The 15,722-nt window shown below is 41.2% G+C and overlaps 1 long non-coding RNA gene across 1 annotated transcript in view; it reads left to right on the plus strand.

The window, feature by feature from the left end:
- The window catches only part of LOC113604685 (uncharacterized), a 110,803-nt gene extending 96,098 nt beyond the window's left edge, over window positions 1-14,705 (plus strand). The window contains exons 3-4 of the long non-coding RNA XR_008295941.1: window positions 12,046-12,203; window positions 13,525-14,705. This is a non-coding gene — a long non-coding RNA (uncharacterized LOC113604685). The remainder of the gene's footprint in view (window positions 1-12,045; window positions 12,204-13,524) is intronic.
- The last annotated feature ends 1,017 nt before the right edge of the window (window positions 14,706-15,722 follow it).

The following is a 15,722-nucleotide window of genomic DNA, read 5'->3' on the forward strand; positions in this document are numbered from 1 at the left end:
GAGATAAGGTCAAGTGTGGAGTGGGGCTGGAGATTTATTTGTCTTTTTAGGGATTTTGAATGCTACTCTGAGTCCAAATTAGTTCATAAAAATTCATGCTTTTTTTTTTTGGTTTTGTTTTTAATTACTGGAGATTATACCATTGTATGATTATATTTATTCAACCAGTCTCCTATTTGGACATTTGGATGGTTTCCACTATCTTGCCATTAGAAATAATACGGAGTGCTTATGTCAATTAAGTATTCTTAGAATTCTCAGAAATATAGAAAATAATCCAAATGTTTTTTTTAAGTTCACGTGATCTAGGATGATTTTTTGATGTTGAGTACTTTTTTGTTGTGTCTTTAAAATTTTTATTTATTTAATTTTTATATTTTTGAGCAATGAGTTCAATGACTTCTGTGGATACAGCACTTGGTTGCTCACAGCCCTCAGAGCCCATGAGGGTCCTGTGTGGATCCCCCTTCTGACACCATGAAATGTCAAAAGTTTATAAATAGCAGAAATAAAACCAATGAATCACCGAAGTAGTAATTAGTAAAAGTTTATTGTGCACACACCAAAAAGACAGTTTGAAAACTTGGAGCACTCAAACCAAAACATGGAATGCGGCTCAGGAGTATATTGTTAAAAAGCAGTTTATGTAGTTAGAAGGCAGTGACTATTCTTTGCAGTGATTGGTTATATTAGAATTTTCTTAAGTGGTTAAGAATTAGTGAGCGGTTACCTCATATCAATTTTGGGCAATAGTTTAAGCTTTGTGTGTGATTTTTAGAGGCACCATAAAAAAACAAATAATGCAGAGAGAGTAAACTAGTGCATATATTATTTAGAATTATGGAAATATACCTTCAGGGTAGATTCCTAGAAGTTGGATTGTTGCATTAAAGGATAGGAATGTATGTAGTTTTTATCGATTCTAAATTCCTTTCCATACCACTGTGCATACCTAGGGCATACTATTATGCACCCCTACCAGAAAGGTATGAGAGTGTCTGTTTCCCCATCTTCTCACCAAATGTGTTGTCAAGCTTTTGAAATTTTCTAGCTAACAAGTGTGAGATTGTCACTTGGTGTAGTTTTTTATTTTTTATTATTTAATTATTTTTAAAGTAAGCTCTATGCCCGATGCAAGCCTTGAACTCATGACCCTGAGATCAAGAGTCATATGCTCTACTGATTGAGCCAGCCACGTTCCCCTCATCTGTTGGTTTTGAGTTTTATATCTCTTTATATGAGAGGAGTTTCTCTTCATATGCTTAAGGAACAGTTGACCTGTGAATTATCTGTTTTGTCTTTACCCATCTTTCTCAATGGTTTTTCTCTTTTATTTTTTAAAGAGCTTTTAAGAAGATTAAATATTAAACATTTTGATCAGTTTGTCATTCATTTTTTTACTTTGTTTATGGGATTGTCCCATGTAGAAAAAATTTGGTTTAATATTATATGGCCAAATTTGCCAATCTTTTCTTAGTTGCTAGGTTTTGGGTCATTTATAGGAAGGCTTTCTCTACACTCATAAAGGAATTCATCCGGATTTCTCATTGTTCCTGACTTTTCATTTTGAAAACATTTAGATCTCTGACTCATTTGCAGTTTATCCTGGGTCAATGCCTAAAGTATCGCACAATTCTACCTTTTCCAAATGGTTGAACTGTTGTCCCAACAGTTTACTTTTAGTAGAAAGTCCATCTTTTCTTCAGCGACTTAAGATGCCGCCGTCGTAATAAAAAAACTTCTACATGTACTTCGGACTGTTTCTAGATTTTTGATTCTGTTCCATTGGATTGTCTGGCTATTTGTGTACGAGCACCACATTGTCTTAATTATAGAGGCTTTCTACTGAATGTCATTATCTTGTCGGGCAAGCTTCCATCACTGCTTTTCTTTTTCAACCTGTTCCTTCTTCCATTACTTGTCAATCTTTTCAGAGGCAGTTTAGAATCAATTGTCTAGCTCTAGAAAAAATACTGTCTTATTGGGATCATTGTAAATTCATGCATTAACTGGTGGCAAATTGAAAGTTTTCTTCCTATAGCTTTCACAAATTTTTTGTTCAGTTTCTTTCTTTTTTAAAAAAAATTTTAATGATTATATTTGAAAGAGAGAGAGAGAGAGAGAGAATGGGGGAGGGGCAAAGAGAGAGGGAGACACAGAATCTGAAGCAGGTTCCAGGCTCTGGGCTGTCAGCACAGAGCCCGATGCAGGGCTTGAGCCCATGAACTGTGAGATCATGACCTGAGCCAAAGTCAGATGATTAAATGACTGAGCCACCCAGACACCCCTGTTTAGTTTATTTCTAAGAGTTTTATTTCTATTTTGTTTCTACTAAAATGATGTTTTCTTTTTCATTACACCTGCTAATTGGTTGTAGATTGTATACATGAAAGCCATTGATTTTTGTGATGTTTATTTTATGTCAAGCTACCCTATTGAGTTCTCTTATTGTTCATACTGGTTTTGCCATTGATTTTCTTGGCTTTCCCCATGGACATCAAATCATCTGTGTCTCCTCTTTCCCCTGCAGCACCCATCTAACTCTTTTCTTTTATCCAGTAGCTATCTCTGTTGGTTTTGGATATTTATTTCCCCCCACACTTGAAAATTTTAATGTACTTTGTCTCCTAGTTTTGCTGAAGGCATTGATTATGGGTGGTTTTATCTGTGTGTGTGTGTGTGTGTGTGTGTGTGTGTGTGCATTCTCATGGGTTTTAGAGAGTGTGGGAAGAAATTTCAATTAGGTGGCCCCTATTTTCCTATAGGAACCTAGAATTCCAGATTTAAAAAAAAATGTGAACTACTTCAAAACTTCAGAAAACTAGAGAGAATAACATTATAAACAACATCATCCCCAAATACAAAGCTTTGTCAAATCTTAATCTCTTTTTACTGTATTCGCTTCAGATTATTTTTTAAATTTTTATTTCTTTATTTTGAGTGGGAAGGGGCAGAGAGAGGGAGAGAGAGAATCCCAAGCAGGCTCTGCATTGTCAGCGCAAGCCCAGTGTTGGGCTTGATCTCAAGAACCATGGGATCATGACTTGACATGAAATTAAGAGGTGTAGGCTTTCTTTTTAATGTTTATTTATTTTTGAGAGAGAGAAACAGAGCACAAGTAGGGGAGGGCTAGAGAGAGGGAAACACAGAATCCAAAACAGGCTCCAGGCTCTGAGCTGTCAGCACAGAGCTCAACATGGGGCTCAAACCCACACACCATGATCATGACCTGAGCTGAAGTTGAATGCTTAATCTTAACTGATTGAGCCACCCAGGTGCTCCAAGAGTTGTTCACTTAACCAACTGAGCCACCTAGGTACCCAGATCATTTTTCTTTTAATAGGAAAAGAACCGGGGCACCTGCCTGGCTCAGTCAGAGGAGCATGCAACTCTTGATCTCAGGGTTCTGAGTTCGAGCCCCACATTGGGTGTAGAGACTACTAAAAAATAAACTTTAAAAAGGAAAAGAAAAAGAATATTATAAGGGCACTTGGCTGGCTCAGTCAACAGAGCATGCGACTCTGATCTCGGGGTTGTGAGTTTGAGCCCCATGTTGGGTATAAAGATTATTTAAAAATAAAATCTTTAAGAAAAAAAAAAGAAAAAGAACATTACAGATACACTTGAACCCCCACCACTACCACCACCGTATAGCCTTCACCAACCGGTCTCCCCCTGGAATGTATGTTTTTATACTTTATTTAACCAAGTATTTAATTTTCCTTAAGCAATATATTATTTCCTTGAATATTTATAAATTCTTCATAAATATACTTTGCAAAGTAGCATTTTACGGTACGTATCCTCGCACAACTTGTTTTTCCTGTGTGTTGTTGTGTTTTTATTATTTTAACCTCTGAGTAATATACTCTTGTTTATCTACAACTCGATTTATTTATTCATTCTTCTACTAATGGACAATGGTTATTTTCAGGGTTTTGTTTTGTTTTTTTTTTTCCCCTATTAGAAACTGCTTCAGTCAGGACTCCCATATAGGTCTCCTTGTTGCCTGAATGAGCGTTCCTAGAAGATCTATACCTCGGGGTGGAAGGGCTGGGTCATGTTGCTGGATAGCTTTCCATCGTGATTGTTCTTCATTCTACTGTCAACCCAGTGTTAGAAAGTCACCACATCGTTACATGGCCACCAGCACTTGCTTCCTCAGAGTTGTACTTTTTTGGTACTCTGACGGGCTTTTGAAATGCTCTTTCTGCGGAGACTTGATAAGGACAGCAAGGAATTATTTTGAAATACTGACTCCATACTCTGCAGGAGAATTATATCATTTTTTTTCAACGTTTTATTTTATTTTTGGGACAGAGAGAGACAGAGCATGAACGGGGGAGGGGCAGAGAGAGAGGGAGACACAGAATCGGAAACAGGCTCCAGGCTCTGAGCCATCAGCCCAGAGCCCGACGCGGGGCTCGAACTCACGGACTGCGAGATCGTGACCTGGCTGAAGTCGGACGCTTAACCGGCTGCGCCACCCAGGCGCCCGGAGAATTGTATCATTTACAACAGATCTATATATAATACACACACACACACACACACACACACACACACACACACATATATATCCAAATTTTCCATTACTAAGGAAACTGTTCACAAGCCTTAGTTAGAATATAAGTGATAATACAGATGAACAACTAATCAGTATTATTATGTGATATCTTACACTCATATATTTATATATTATATCAATAGTAATAATTTATTGGGTATTTTCTAAAAACCTTACATAAACAATCTGACTTAGCCTTTACAGGAGCCCATGGAGCAGAACTGGTAAATATACTAGATGGGGAAGCCTGCTTTGGGAGTCCTCCAGGAATCTCCCAAGTTACAGAGCCATCCAGTGGTAACGGCAGATTTGAAATCGGTCTTGGGGGTCGTGCAGTCTGGTCCTCCCGGTGGACGTCACACTGCGCTCGTCTTGTGTCTCCAGGCACGAGTTAAACCTCTTCTTCTGTGATCCTCCCTGTTCTTTCAATTTATGTGCTATCACCCATGTTGCAGTGAGTATCCAGTCAGTCTCTATTTTTGATTTTACTAACGGGTCCACCCTTCCTTTGAATATTCCCTGCAGGCCGTTGGCTGTGTGGTCCAGTCAATAAATAGGATGGGCTGTACTACAGCCACCTGGCCTCTCTCGCCCACACTGTCTCGGCCTTAGTACCTTCTGGTTGTATTAATTCCCCTTGCAGATTCAGTGCTCTCCTCCCAAATGTGTAACAAAACTTTGCAGAGATTTAGCTAAAGGGCATGGCTGAGCTCAAAAAACCAAAACCAAAAAAAAAAAAAAAAAAAAAAACCCCAAATAACCTTAAATGGACAGCGTTGCTGATGGAGTTCTCAGGCTATGTTGGTCCTCTGGGGTTTCTCCTGGCCAGCCGTATCCTCAGCTCTTGGCCAGGCACCGTGCGCTGTGACCGGCTCCCTTCTCCCAAAGGATTGCCTTGATGGCGTCTACCTCTTCGGGCTCATTTTCTTTCCACGGCCTAAAGGGAGGGAAATCAGCACTCCCCATTTCAGGGCCTCCTCCCGACCAGCCTGCTGATAATTTGCAGAAATGCAGTTGTCCACACGTGAAAATGGGGTGTTTCCCCAGACTCTGTCTTCCCGAGCAAGAACTAGGCTTCACTTCTTCCTCTTAGCCAGAAAGCCCTCCAAACTGACTTCCCAACTGTTCCCCAAACTAAAGGGCAGAAAAACTGCTTCCAGTTGTAAATTTGCATGTTTCGGAAAAAGTCAGCTTGATCTGTCAGGGCACCTTATCACAATTTGAGGAGTAGAATTGTGTAGGCTAAAATAACACAGTACTGAGATATGTAGTCAAATCCTTTTCTTAATGTATTGAATTGAATAATTTTTCCTCTAGGCAAATATTCACTTGACCATTGATGTCTCCTAGGAGATTTTCCAGGAGGAGGTAAAAGTCTTAGACGAGGGCATGTTATCAAATGAGTGTTGCTTCCTTGTGTTAATCTGGAGAGAAAGTTCTGGCAGGCCATTGTCACCCACCCCTCCCAGGACAGCCACTTGTTGGGGAAGGGCACTCCACGTGGTCCAGCATTTTACGTGGGTTTGGTGATTCAAGTGATTTCTTTTTTTTTAAGTTTTATTTGTTTATTTATTTAGAGCATGAGTCGGGGGAGGGGCAGAGAGAGAGGAAGAGGGAGAATTCCAAGTAGGTTCCATGCTGGAACAGTGTGCAGCCCAGTGTGGGGCTCGATCTCAGGAACTGTGAGTTCGTCACCTGAGCTGAAATCAAGAGTAGGATGCTTAACCAACCAGGCCACCCAGGCACCCCTCAAGGGATTTCATTTTTACCAGCTTAGCTGTGGGTGGGGGCAGGAGTATATCCAACTCAGAAATGTATTCGTGCTAATTACAGTTATAAGAAATTGGTAAACCCAGAACATTAATTTACTGATGAAAGATAATGTGTGTCTAGATCCTTTACCTGCAATCTGTAATTCCCAAATTTTTAAAATCCAATTTTTGGGGGTTCCCGGGGAGCTCAATCGGTTAAGAGTCCTACTCTTGATTTCGGCTCAGGTCATGATATCACAGTCCATGAGTTCAAGCCCCATGTTGGGCTCAGTGCTGACAGTGAGGGATCCCTTCTTGGGATTCTCTCTTTCCCTCTCTCTCTGTCCCTCATCCACTCATGTGCACATGCACTCATGCTCTCTCTCTCTCTCAATAAATAAACTTAAAAAAAATATAAAAGCCAATTTTTGTACTTGTTAGGGAGCAAAGCGTTCATGAACCAACGTGAGGCTACCCCAAGTCTCCTTGGATCTTCTTTCAAATGAATATTCATAAATTGCACCGCAGAATGTGCATTTAGTTGCATGGTTCTGCCCCAGACTCTGCTGGAAGTATTACATACTGAATGCATAATATAAACACTGTGTTTTCTTTCTAAAATTAGAAAATGTCGGTGTTCTGAGGCACATCTGGCCTGAACGGAGCACCAGGGTGTGGAGGCCTTACACCCAACACTTGGGTCAACCCCTCACTGGTGTCAAAGTGCCGGGGAAATGGTTAGGACCCTGCCCAAGGCCCGCAGGGAAGCATGGCACCTGATCAGATGGCACCTGATCCAGAAGCTGGATATGTCCCTTGCTTGTGAAGAAACTGAGGGAATCATTCTTGCTTGTATGAACACAGCACCATTTGTAACCAGACCACTCCATCTGTCAGTCTAGTTGTCCCATACAAAGACCTGGATAAACACTAAAAGTGTCCTTCTACCAAATTAGTATACGTCCATATTTCCTACCAGTGCCCAACACCTTCTGTCGTTGTAGAATTGCTTCAAACTAGACATTGGATTGTAACTTATTTACAAGAATATGCCTCTCTATGGGGCACCTGGGGGGCTCAGTTGGTTGAGCATCTAACTCTTGATTTTGGCTCAGGTCATGATCTCACAGTGTGAGAACAAGCCCCACATCAGTCAGGGTGGAGCCTGCCTGCTTGGGATTGTCCCTCTCTCTGTCTCTCTCAAAAAACAAAAACACACATACACAAAAAAACCCACCTTAGAACATGTCTACCTAGCTTTTCTCTATTTAATATTTTTTTTGTGAGACCCGAAACTATAAAAATTCTAAAAGAAAATGTAGGCAGTGATTTCTTTGATATCAACCATAGAAACATTTTTCTAGATATGTCTCCTCAGGCAAGGGAAACAAAAGAAAAATCAAAGTATTGGGACTACACCAAAAATAAAAAATCTTTGCACAGTATAGCAAAAGAAACTATCAACAAAACAAGAAAACAACCTACTGAATGGGACATGTTCACAAATGATATATCTGATAAGAGGTTGATATCCAAAATATGTGAAGAATTTATACAACTCAGTGCCGAAAACCCCCATATAATTCGATTGAAAATGGGCAGAGGATCTGAATAAAAACATTTTTCCAAAGAAGACATATAGATGGCCAACAGACACGTGGAAAAATGTTCAACATCACTCATCATCAGGGAAATGCAAATCGAAACCACAGTGGTATATCACCTTATACCTCAGAATGACTAAAATCAAAAACATAAGAAACAATAAGTGTTTATAAGGATGTGGAGGAAAAGGAACCCTCATGCACTGTTGGTAGGAATGCAAATTTGTATAGCCACTGTGGAAATCAGTATGGAGGCCCTCAAATATTATAGGTAGAATAACCATATGATTTAGTAATTCTCTACTAGGTATTTACCCAAAGAATACAAAAACACTAGTTGAAAGAGATGTATGCACCCCTATGTTTATTTCAGCATTATTTACAATAGCTAAGGTATAGAAGTAGCCCAACCGTCTATCCATAGATGAATTGATAAAGAAAATGTGGTATATGTGTGTATACATATACATGTATAATATATATAATATACATTATATATGTATATATAATATATAATAGAATATTCCTCAGCCATAAAATAGAATGGGATCTTGCCATTTGCAACAACATGGATGGACCTAGAGGGCATAATGCCCAGTCAGAGGGGTACCTGGGTGGCTTAGTTGGTTGTGTCTAACTTTGGCTCAAGTCATGATCTCACTGTGAGTTGAGCCCCGCATGGGGCTCTATGCTGACAACTCAGAGCCTGGAGCCTCCTTCAGATTCTGTTTTTCCCTCTCTCTGCCTTCCCGCACTTGCGCTCTGTCTCTCTCTCTCAAAAATAAACATGAAAAAAAAGTTAATCAGAAAAAAAAAACGCCACATGATTTCACTCATATGTGAAATTTAAGAAACAAATGAATAAACACAGAAAAAAGGAAACAAACAAAAAATCAGATTCTTAAATACAGAGAACAAACTGGCAGTTACCAAAACAGGGGTGGGTGGGGAGAGGAGTGAAATAGATAAAAGGGATCAAGAGTACCCTTTAAAAAATATATATATATACATATATATATATGTATATATTTTTAAAGTTTATTTATTTTGAGAGAAAGAAGTGGAGGAGGGGCAGAGAGAGAAGGAGAGAGAGAGAAAGAGAGAGAGAATCCCAAGCCGGCTCCCCACTCTCAGTGCAGAGCCCGATGTTGGGCTTGAACCTACAAACCACAAGATCATGACCTGAGCTGAAGTCAGACACTTTAACCAACTGAGCCCCAAGAAGACACGTTTTGTGATGAGCACTGAATCATTCAGAATTATTGAATCACTGTATTGTACACTTGGAACTAATACAACACTGCATGTTAATTGTAATGAAATAAATTATACTTTATTCAATTACAATTATAAATTATAATTAAATACATTCTACTTCAATAAAGAAAAGTATACAAATACATTTTTTTTAAGGTACTGAAAAGAACATGCATCGTAAGCGTACAACTCAATGGTTTTTCTCAACTTGAATCCATTTGGATAACTTTCACACACACCCCCCCCACAAAAACAGAACGTTACTAGCACCTTCTAAGCGCTCCTCTTGACTTCTTCCAGTCACTACCCATGCTGTATCTTACCTGTGTCTTCTTGACAAGACTTGGGGCAGGCACCCTTGGTATTTTGGAGATCTGTGGGATGCACACCCGTTACCCTATCTACATTTGCAAAATGTCACCTAATGGGGCCGACGCACTGGAAATACTCACACAAATGGCCAATTCCATTCCTCTGTATGAATTCCTATTATGCCTCTAAGACTGACCTTTCCTGACCTTGTCATCCAGTTTGGGGAGGCATCTTATTTGGTCTGCAGTTACTGTGCTCTACTGTGACTACAACCGTTTCCCAAAGATTGCAGAAAGGTCAAGAGCTTCGGGGCAGTGTATGTGAATTTGAAAGAGGGAAAAACATGTTTCTCTCTTCTGGTAAAATCTAAAGTATGAGAACAAGACGTTACAGCGTATAGTGGGTAACTGTTGTTTTGGCCACCTAAAGCTACGTTCTGGCTAACGTCGCGGTTCACCTCATTCCACTCCCAGCCTCTCCTTTGCACTGGGGGCTTCTCAGTCTTTGGTCCACGCAGTTGGGGGGACCTGCTCCCCACTCTGGGAACGGTCCTAAGTTGATTAGTCCATCGCAGTACCACCTGGGTAGAGGTGTATACTTGTAAGGGAGTCTGGTTCCGCTGGCTGCGTGAGGGTGATGAGGTAGGGATCTCTCGCTGGCTGTATCCAGCCACACGGAGTCTCATCCAAGTATAGACTCCGGGAGTTTCCCTTCCATAACACATCTGCCTTCCCTGAGTGTCCAGGTGTGACCCTCTATCTTGGGGGGATTAAAATGATTCTGAAATGGGCATTGTTCCCAAAGTAAGCTGGCCCAAACCTGAAGCTCTACACGGTGCCACTTCTGTTAGACGATCGGCAGGTCTTGTATGGGCTGCTGTTGTCAGAATGCTTCTCCGCCCGGCGGAAGAAGGATAGCCCTGCTAATATTGCCCCACACAGGTACCATGCCTGGGACTGGCTTTGGTCTCTGACACAGCTCCCCTGAGTCTCCCGGTGCTACAGACTGAAGGTGTCCACCTGTCTGAGTTTGGCCGTCCTTGATGTTGACTCCAGACCTCTCCACATGATGCTCACAGTTCAGGAGGCTCTGGTCTCCTCCCTCCTCTTTCTCTTTTTGTCTCCCTGCCTTCCTGGCCAGGGAAACCTTCATCTTTTCCCACATGGCAGGGTGGGGTGACTCTATGAATTTCTGTATTCAGTCGAGTGTAGTGAATTAAGTGTGAGCCCTTGCTCCTTTCAAGCTTAGCCTTTGAGGGAAAAAAGCCTTATTCTTTTCTTCTACGGTGCTTGGCTCATGCAAAATCAAAGCTTCGGTTTCCACAACTATGATCCGTGGGTTCCATGAGCCTCTTTTGGAGACCAGAAACTGGAGTGCTGACTTTCCTTACAGAGTAGGCTGGGAGGTCACCAATAAGGGAGTACAAACAAAAAACAAAGAATTTTAATTTAAATGTAAAGTATTATTTCATGATGCCTATGGTCTCGGCCCTTTCATCAGAGTGAATCTCAGGACGAGCTAGAATGAGGCTGTGAACCAGGAAGTATGTAGCCCAGGATCTTTGGCAGCCATCTTGGTACCAGAGGGGAGACCCCTATCTGGGAATAAGGTGAATGCTGATAACGCATTGGCCAAATGGCCAATTTGCTAAATGCATTCGTTTGCTAGGGTGCTAGGGCTACCGTAATTAAGTACCACAGACCGGGTGGATTAAACAACAGAAATTTACTTTTTGGAGGCTGGAAGCCTGAGATCAAGGTATCCACAGGATTGGTTTCTTCCGAGGCCTCTCTCCTTGGCTCGGAGAAGGTTGTCTTTTCTCTGTGTCTTCACATGGTCTTCTGTCTGAGTGTGTCCGTGTCCTAATGTCCTCTTCTTTTTTTTCTTTAAGGTTATTTTTTAAAATTTTTTTTAAAATTAATTTTTGAGAGAGACAGAGACAGTGTGAGTGGGGGAGAGACAGAAAGAGAGAGAGAGAGAGAAAGAGAGAGAGAGAGAATCCCAAGCAGGCTCCACACTGTCAGTGCAGAGCCTGAGGTGGGGCTCGAACTCATGAAACCATGAGATCATGACCTGAGCTGAAACCAGGAGTCAGATGCTTAACTGACTGAGCCACCCAGGTGCCCCTGTTTATTTATTTTTCGAGAGAAAGAGCATGAGTAGAGGAGGGACAGAGAGAGAGAGAGAAAGAGAGAGAGAGGGCAAGAGAGAATCCCAAGCAGTTTCTATGCTGTCATTGCAGACGTGGAGTTCAAACTCACGAACTTGAGACCATGACCTGAGTGGAAATCAGCCATCCAGGACCTCTTCTTATAAGGACACCAGCCCTATTGGATTAGGGCCCATCCTAGTGACTTCATTTTAACCTTAACCACCTCTGTAAAGGCCCCATCTCCAAATAGAGTCACATTCCGAGGTCCTAAGTGTTTTGGTTTCCACACATAAATTTTCAGGGGACACAAATTAGCCATGACATTAAATAATCATTTTCCCAGATTGACTTACTTCCTCCAACTGTTTAATTGTAGCTTACTTGTTTTCATTTCGTATTCAGAAGAGCACCTTAAAGAAAGTTCAACTGTCTGCTTCCTGGCTGCCCGAAGCAAGCAAGAGGAAATTGGCTTTTGGTAAATTGGTCCATTTTCAGTTAAGACTGAAGCAGCAAAGGTGGAGAGAAACCAGATCTTGAACCTGTACCGAGCTGTGCCTCAGGTGACTCTTTATTTCCCTGAGCCGATAAAAGTCCTTTGCTCAAGCCAGCTCGTCCTGGGGCTACAGTCACTCCCCACCGAAGAGTGCTGATGGACACGGTAGCATTCTTTTTGTCCCCTGGAGTTATTTTTATTAAGTTTTGCTAGGCTAAAAACAATTGCTTTGAAATACCTGAATAATTGAAGTTATTGATATAAACATATATGTTAGCACTTTATTGAGGAATAATTTAGACACAATAACTTAGACCCGGTTAAAGTGCACAATTTGAGTTTTGATATGTATACACATCCACGGGGCACAATCAAGATACATCACCCCCAGAAGTCATTCTTATTTTTTGCATATTATTTACATTGTTTTTCAATTTTCTGAGACCAAAAGAGATTGTACCTTTTTCGTTTGAGAGAGAAAAAGAGAGAGAGAGAGAATCTAAAAGAGAGAGAGAGAGAGAGACAGAATCTAAAGTAGGCACCAGGCTCTGAGCTGTCAGCACAGAGTCCAATGCAGGGCTCGAACTCATGAACCGCGAGACCGTGACCTGAGCTGAAGTCAGACCCAACTAGCCACCCAGGCACCCCATTTTTTCAGGTTTAGATTTCCCTTTCCCTTTCTCTTGCATGCAAATCCTATGCTTGCACTCATTCTATGGAAGAACACTTTGATTTAAGGTACAGCTTAAATCAAAGATAAAGCTGGGGAATCTGAGCAGGTAAGCTTTTTAGGTTCATTTTTATATTTTAATCTGCCATCACTTATTGAGTGCAGACTAAGTGTTTGGCACTGCGTTAAGTCATGAATAATCTTACTTAGTCTCTAAAATGAACACTTGAGGGGCGCCTGGGTGGCTCAGTTGGTTGAGCATCCGACTTCGGCTCAGGCCATGATCTCACAGTTCTTGAGTTTGAGCCCTGCATTGGGCTCTGTGCTGACAGCTCGGAGCCTGGAGCCTGCTTCCGATTCTATGTCTCCCCCTCTCTCTGCCCTTCCCCTGTTTGTGCTCTCTCTCTCTCTGAAAAATAAATAAACATTAAAAAAAGTAAAATAAAATGATCAGCCGAGGTGCTATGGTTTAAGCCACCCAGTCAGTGGTTTTTTGTTATGGTGCCCTCAGCAAACTAATACAGGTGACAAAAGGGACTTTGCAGAAGCGATTACATTAGAGATCTTGCTATGGGGACATTATCCTGCATTATATGGGTAGGCACGGTGTAATCACAAGATCCTTATAAGTAAAAGAGGGGGGCAGGAGGGCCAGAGTCAGAGAAGGGAATGTGACCCAGCATGAAACAGACTCAACTGACTATTCCTCGTCTTGAAGACAGGAGCCCTATGCCGAGGATTGCAGCCACCTCTAGGAAGCTGGAAAAGGCAAGGATGTGGATTCTTCCTTAGATACTCTAGAAGGAACACAACCCTACAGACACCTTGATTTTAGCCCAGTGAACCCCAATTTCAGACTTCTGGTCTCCAGAGCTGGAAGATAGTGCATTCGTGTTGTTTTAAGCTGTCAAATTGGTGGTTAAGTTGTTATGTCAGCAATTGGAAATTAATACATATGGAATTTTTTTTCACTTCAAAGAAGACATAACATTACTAAATTTGAGAACCTCTGCGTATTGAAGGAGATCTATAGTTAATCAAAAGTTTATGTTGAGAAGGAATTTAAGATTTAAGTGTTACAAAGGGTAATCTACATTGGGAATAAATTGGACAAGGTGGAGATTAAGGCCAAAGAGATTGAAAGGAAGCTACTGTCAGAGTTGAAGGAAAAGATGATGGGTACCTGAACTTGGGTTTCCAGATAAGGGGGTGTGTTTGAGAGGGTTAGTGGGAAGAATCAACAGTACTTGTTAAAGGCTGGGGTATGGTGTTGGATGACATTCAAGTTCATGGCTAAGGGAATTGGGGGGATCATTCTTGTTTGATGACTGAGTTGAAATGTATGACATCACTCAAAAGCAAAAGGTAAAATGAGGAAACAAAGGGGGTCAGAACTCAGGTTATCCATTTCACCTTGGTTACCTCCCAAATTGTTTTATAGATACAGTAAATATTCACTCAGATTAACCATTTTGTAGTGACTAGGTCATTTAATGACTCAACAGATCTCCAAAACCAGAAATGAGTCAGGGCCCATGTGATCTGACTTTTGAAAATACTGCTTTTGGCACATCGAGAGAGAGAGAGAGAGAGAGAGAGAGAGAGACTGTGAGAGAGAGCCCATGTCTTAATGCAAGGATCATGCAAACATTCTGAGTCCTTAGTAGGTGTCATGTGGGTCATCAGTATTTAAATTACTGTCTTTATCTAATGAGTTAGCAAACCGGGTGGCTACTTATTTGAAACTTTTTTTGAGAGGCAAGAGTACCAGTTGGAAATAGGTACCAATGTGAAATATCAGCACCTAGGAGAAACATTTTTGCAAACTCGTTATATGTTGTGTGTTAGTCATTGCTCTCCAACCAGGTCACATGTGTTTGAAACCAGAAGTTGTGTCTTAAAAAAACCTATTGATTTTCAAGCTATTAGAGAGACTGTTTTTTAACATAGGCTTAGATATTTCATTCACACATTAATGGGGACATTCCCCAATTCCTGGAAGACTTTAACCAATCAGTAGAGTTTTTGCAAGTTTTTCCTCTTAAATTTTTACTGAAACCTTTTGTACCTACAACCCTTGTGGGATGAAATGAGTGGAAAAGCAACGCGCGCGTGCGCGCGCACGCACGCACGCACGCACACACACACACACTCAGCAAGAGACTCAAAACCACCCAATCACTCTTGGGCTAACAGCTTATTTTATTGTGGAACACAAGATCTTCTAGTTGTGACTTTTAACGTATTATAATTTAGCAGTCATATTGCCTGCTACTAAAGTTGCTTCTAGTTCAGGTGACATTGAATCTGTCTTCCAATGTGTATTTTGCAGCACGCTAATTCTGTGGGATTTTTGGCTCACGCAAAAACATTGTCAGCCAAATTAAATTTGGGCAATACTAGAGTAAATACAGTTAGGCTGTTTTCTCAAAGTCGATCAAGTAAGAATGTAGCCACACATCCCTGGGAAAGGATAGAGTTACGGTATTGACCCCAGCGCCATACTCGTTGTCAACTTATTTGGTGGGACTAATATTCCATGAAGGACAATTCGGAAGACACTGGTATTGAGCAACTTATCTTCATGTTTGGGCCATGATTCCCAGCTGCTTCACCTCCTAAAGCAATTTGAGAATCGCTGTTCTATGCATGCAGAAAAAGCTAGATTATCTAAGAGTAGACGTACTATGAACAAGATTGCCAGTTCCTCAGTAACCATTCTCACTGTTCCCTTTGATAGTACTCCCGAATTTTAACTGGGCACAGAGGCGCCCAGAATAGTCTGCTTTTCAAACCTCCTTTGTACTAGGTGAGCATGTTAACTGCATTCCCGAGGCACTGCTGTGAGAAATCTCTGCGTCATGTCCTCAAAGGAAAGAGGCATATTTTCAGTCTCCTCTCCTGAGTGGAGGATGG

The sequence above is a fragment of the Acinonyx jubatus genome, chromosome B1 (assembly GCF_027475565.1).
Source record: "Acinonyx jubatus isolate Ajub_Pintada_27869175 chromosome B1, VMU_Ajub_asm_v1.0, whole genome shotgun sequence".
Lineage (NCBI taxonomy): Eukaryota > Metazoa > Chordata > Mammalia > Carnivora > Felidae > Acinonyx > Acinonyx jubatus.